General features: G+C 33.2%; 1 non-coding gene across 1 annotated transcript; it reads right to left on the reverse strand.

Annotated features, from left to right (window-relative positions):
* Positions 1–4,351: 4,351 nt before the first annotated feature.
* Positions 4,352–4,432, reverse strand: LOC115943310 (small nucleolar RNA SNORD55/SNORD39). The gene has a single exon (XR_004077902.1). It is a non-coding gene; the product is annotated as a small nucleolar RNA SNORD55/SNORD39 (small nucleolar RNA).
* Between the last annotated feature and the right edge of the window lie 1,312 nt (positions 4,433–5,744).

A 5,744-nucleotide genomic window follows, 5' to 3' on the forward strand; every position in this document is an offset into this window, starting at 1 on the left:
CTGCACATGCTATACTTTAGGAATAATCCACCCTACACCCTATTTCCTTGTTTTCAGTTGATGTCAGGCTACTGTTTACAACCTTGGTACACTGAGGATTTAAAGCCTATTTTTCCTTAATTCTGGTCCAGTGTTTAGGACAGAATGGCAATGTTTTCTTTTTTACATGATTAGAAGCCAAGAACCAAAGAAAAGAAGCTTCTCTTTTAATTTTAGGAATACAGTCTGCAAATAGCATTCGTTTTGAGAGTTTTCAATGAAAAGGTAGGGCCTGCTTTACAAACGAGCTCTAATGGATCTTTAGAGACTGGCAAAACCAATATTTTCATGGATGAAATTTACATATTCATATTAAGGTCATTATTATTATGCTTCCTAAATGAAAATGACAACTCAGTAAAAAATTAACCACAAAAAATGTTTAGGCACTGATTAACTTAATTCTAAGATCCCTTTTCCTAAACACAGAAATGGCTATACCAGGTATTTAGTTAAGATGCTATCATAGGAAATAAATATTTTGATGTCTGGTATTTTGATTGATAGTTTTTCCTCTATTTTGTCATTGAAATTATTCTTATTATTTCTTGTGTTTAATAAAAAATCATATCACTGTGTGCCTCTCTATTGTTAGTCCTTGTGAGAAAACAATAAATCTGTACTAATAGATTTAAAAAAAGATTTAGAATATGTAACTGTACTAATAGAGTGTAGGGTGATGGATTTCTCCCCACATTACAAAAAAGGATGTATCAAGAAAATAAACACTTCCTCAATTTTGATTTGTTTCACTCACATAAGAAACTAGTCTAAAATTATTTATGTCAAAACAGTATACAAATTATAAATGCTTATCAACTCAGGCAAACGTGTCTAGTAGGATAACTCTTTACGGTTATATCCTTATTTCTTGAATATCACCAAATTAACCTTTTGATGGTTTCTATCTGAGCTGCCCAAAATGGTAGCCATTAGCCAAATGTTGCTATTTAAATTATTTAAATAAATAAAATTAATAATTAAATTCCTCAATCACACTAGCCACATTTCAAGTGTTATATTAGTCACATGTGAATAGTGGTTATCATATTGGACAGCATGGAAAATAATTTTCATCATTACAGAAAGTTCTGTTGGTCACTGTGGTCTATATTTCAGACTTACTATCTCCCCATTAACACAAGTTAGTGAGATTGAACTGTGGGCAAAACTATGAATTTAAGAATAAATAAATCAAATACTGAATCTTCAATTTACAAAAGAGTTCAAGAGGCTCCTGAGTGGCTCAGTTGGTTTAGCATCTGACTCTTGGTTTTGGCTCAGGTCGTGATCTCAGGGTCATGGGATTGGGCCCTGTGTTGCGCTCCACACTTGGCAGAGTCTGCTTGTTCTTCTCCCTCTGTTCCTCCCCCCCTCAAATAAATAAATAAAATCTTTAAAAAAAGAGTTCAGAATTCCTTTAATTTCCCCAGTAGGAGAGTAAGATGCTCCAGTTTAAATAGCCTCAGTTGATAAACAATTAGAAACACATTATGGTGTGTTTACAAAGCACCAATGTCTTTTTAAGACTTTAGAAAATTTTAGCAAAGGTTGTTCTTTTTTTCCTTATGCTGTGCCTTTTATTCCCATGATTTATTTATTCCATTACTAGAAGCCTCTATCTCTCTTTCTCCTTCACACATTTTGCCCATCCCTCCCACAACCATTAGTTTGTTATTTTTATAGGTCTGATTCTGCTTTTTGTTTATTCATTTGTTTTTTTTTTTTTTTAGATTCTACATATGAGTGAAATCATATGGTATTTGTTTTTCTCAGTCTGACTTATTTCACTTAGCATAATAGGTTATGCTTAGGTTCAAATCATCATTTGAACCTCTAGGTTCATCCATGTTGCCACAAATGGCAAGATCTCATTCTTTTTATGGTTGTATTATATTCCATTGTAATATTCCTTAGCTAAATCACTGCCATTTTATCCACAATTCCCCTCAAATGAATCCATTAACCAACATATGGAGTGTGACAATGACAAGCCATCAGAAAGAAGTTTTAGGTTATAAATTCTGTAAGGTGATGACTGTGATATCAAAAGAATAATGTGCTACAATTTCTAAGGACTGTTTTAGAAATTAATAATCTGCTTAGCTGGTCTGAAAATATTAAATGTATTAGCACATGAGTTCATCATACTATTTAATGTATGCAGTAATATAATTCTAAAGAAAATCAGAGCAGATTAATATTTTCATCAGAATTTTTTTTTAATTGAGATGTGTCTTTTAAAAGAATTTACTGCACATTTTAAGTTTTTAATGGGCCTGGGTTTATAATAGAATTCAGGGACTAAGATACAATATATACAATGTTGATTTATAGGCAGTTTTTCTATAAATATGTTATTACATAATTTTTATATAAGTTGTTTCTAAAAATAAATATTTCTTTTCAAATAAGCAGTGTAAAAAGACAAGTTAAACACAAAATTTGGGGGAGTATTTACCTTTGGTGGGGAGGCAGAAGTATAGGAAAATGGATGGGCACAAAAATAGATGCAAGTTTTTGATAATGTTTTAGTTCTTGAGTTGCATGGTGGGTTCACTGACATTTATATTATTATACTTTATAATTTACATATATATTATGTATTTTGTATAGTTGAAATATTTTTTAAAATATAATAAGGGGGAAAATGGACACAATAACCTTTGGATACTCCATTTGGTTCTAAGAAGCAAATTATTTAACAGTAGGTTGTGTTACATGAGTGTGTAGGGCGAGACTTCTTTTAAGGCATTACTGATGGGATAGGAGTAAATGATGTGTCCAGATTCCCAGAGTGTACAAAACTAGTTTGGAACTGTTATTTCTTTATGAGATAGAAATCTTGTATTTTCAAATAAGACAAACCAAAATCCAGAAAAGTAGCTGATTTGTAATTTGTGCAATGTCATTCCTAAGCCAGAAAAGATAAACACTGGATACCCAAAATATTTCTATCCACAATGATGTTATTTATCCTTAATAAGCTCAAATCAAGACTGAGCAGTCTTGATTTATATTGACCATCATTGTAGTCTTGAGTTATACTGAACATCATTCTAGTCTGCTCTTTTGACCATTCGGCTATAAAAGATGAAAACAACCATACAGGGGCACCTGGGTGGCTCACTTAGTTAAGTACTGGGCTTTGGCTCGGGTCATGATCTTATGGATTGTAGGACTGAGGCCCACAACTGGCTCCATGCTCAGGGGGGAGTCTGCTTGAAAATACTCTCCATCTGCCCCTCTCCCCACTCACACACACTCTCTCTCACTCAAATAAATAAATAAATCTTAAAAAAAAAAAACACCATACGTATACACCAGTAAAAATCAGTTCAAGATGGAATAAGATCAATGGTGAAGCCTTTACAACCTTCTTTTCTGGTAGAACACTTGGACATTTACAGTGAATTGTGACTTTCCAAGTTGTCAAATGAGAGACTGTGGCTAGGTAGGGACAAGTGATTTCTTTTTTGAGAGTCTGTAAAGTTGACTTTCAAACAACAGTAATAAATGATGCCCTCTGAATGCACATGTAAAGATGAACTTATGATGAATTTTGGCTGTCACTGAGAGTGCAAAGGAAAGAGCAGAAGGTTGCAAGAAGTCTTTACAGTTCTGGGGAATTATGTAAGGAACAAAATTATCCAAAGATTCTTCCTCTATAACACTTTTGGTGTCAATGTTAAATAAGCTAAAACTAGTTAAATTGATATTACTAAGTTAATGCTTTTTTTTCTCGTACAATGCATGGATTTTAACAGACATGCTAATGTGGAATATAGCTGATCTTAATTGAATTAGAAGCTATCACATATATACAATTAGGATCACTGAGGATTGTAGTGCTAGAAAATAATTATATTTATCTCTAGCTTTATCCAGTCCATTTTATACTCATATAGCATATATGAGATAGTTTTTTGTCACTGTACTAAATAAAATTTAATTATGTCACTAAAAATTAAACATTCAATGCAAGTGAATATCTACTAAGCATTTGGATTGTGAGGCTGTTACTATTGACTTCTTTAATACATATATTTTTTGAAAACACCTTATTCCTATTTATTTCTGTTACCAGTAATTCTGTCTGCACCAAATGGCTAGCTAGATAGCACTGACTCCACAGAAAAGAGAACTTAGCCACAATAAGAGGTGAATGAAAATGTGCTGGTTAGTTTGGTCATCATAACATTGTCCATACCCTACTCCTTCATTTCATAGATAAGAAGAAAAACAAATTCTAATTTGTACTTATAGTAGCAGTATATTTCAGCTGAAACTTCTTAAATTATCTTTTCTCCCCTACATGCTCAGCTCTCCAAGGTTGGCTTCCCCCATTGCACACTCAGGAGTTTACAGCATTACCGAGGTGTCATCAACTAAATGATCATTTTAATTATTTTTTGTTTTTTGTCTTTTTTTGTTTTTTTTCTTTTTTCTTTAAATTCAATTAGCCAACATATAGTACATCATTAGTTTCAGATGTAGTGTTCAATAATTCATCAGTTGCGTATAACAACCTGTGCTCATCACATCATGTTAAATGACCATTTTTTAGATGGACAAAACTGATATTCACACAGATGAGAATGAAGATCATACTGTCACTTAGTGGCTGAACTGCTAAAACCTGTTTCTATTCTTCAGTCAAAAAGATAGGTATAGAGTTGTGTCCACACTAGGGCACAGGGCCAGGATAGGGATCAAACTCCAGTTGGAAACTACGGTAGATTTTACAGGGGATATGAAGGAGGCACCTCTCCTCTGAGAGAAAAACAATCTCCATTCTTAAAATAAGTAAATAATCACCCTTCACATTTGATTTTCACAGCATGAAATCATGAGATATAGATATAAAACTGCTTTGAAACAAAAAGTTCCATATAATCTGTATAAATATATTATTGCAATTATACAGAAAATCTTGCTAACCCCTTTTCCTCCCACACATATTTTGCCGAATTAACTTAAAAATTAAGAAAAAATGGGGCGCCTGGGTGGCTCAGTTGGTTAAGTGACTGCTTTCGGCTCAGGTCATGATCCTGGAGTCCCGGGATTGAGTTCCGCATTGGGCTCCCTGCTCAGCGGGGAGTCTGCTTCTCCCTCTGACCCTCCTCCCTCTCCTGCTCTCTGTCTCTCATTCTCTCTCTCTCAAATAAATAAATAAAATCTTTTAAAAAAAAGAAAAAGAAAAAGATGGTCGCATCTCCTCATTAACACAAGTTAGTGAGATTGAACTGTGGGCAAAACTATGAATTTAAGAATAAATAAATGACCTTGTGGTCATTACATCCAGTCACAATTATACTTCCTTGGTATTAGAGTTTTAAGGTTGCTTTCTTTCTGACTTACATTGCATTCTTATCTTTAGGAATTTCCTAATTCAGTATAGTTTGTATAACTAATTCAACTAAGCATGATGAGATTCCCTGAGTATTTCCACAATTAGATGGGAAAATGTAGATATGTTTAGGCTTATTCTTGTATATTTTTTAATTGCTTATTTTACTGACCATTCTAATCTGGCATTTCTGGATTTTATTTTATTTGAGCCTCTTTTTTATTTGCTATCATGACTTTTTACAGATTTCCAGTGACTCCATTCCAACCATTACTTGACTTTTGCCTTTGGGATATCTAGGCCCCCATCGATTTAGTTTATGTTTTTCCAATTACTTTTAGATTTATATCTACTA

This window comes from Leptonychotes weddellii, unplaced genomic scaffold, assembly GCF_054177405.1.
Source record: "Leptonychotes weddellii isolate Sample4059 unplaced genomic scaffold, ASM5417740v2 HiC_scaffold_2659, whole genome shotgun sequence".
In the NCBI taxonomy this organism is placed as follows: Eukaryota; Metazoa; Chordata; class Mammalia; order Carnivora; family Phocidae; genus Leptonychotes; species Leptonychotes weddellii.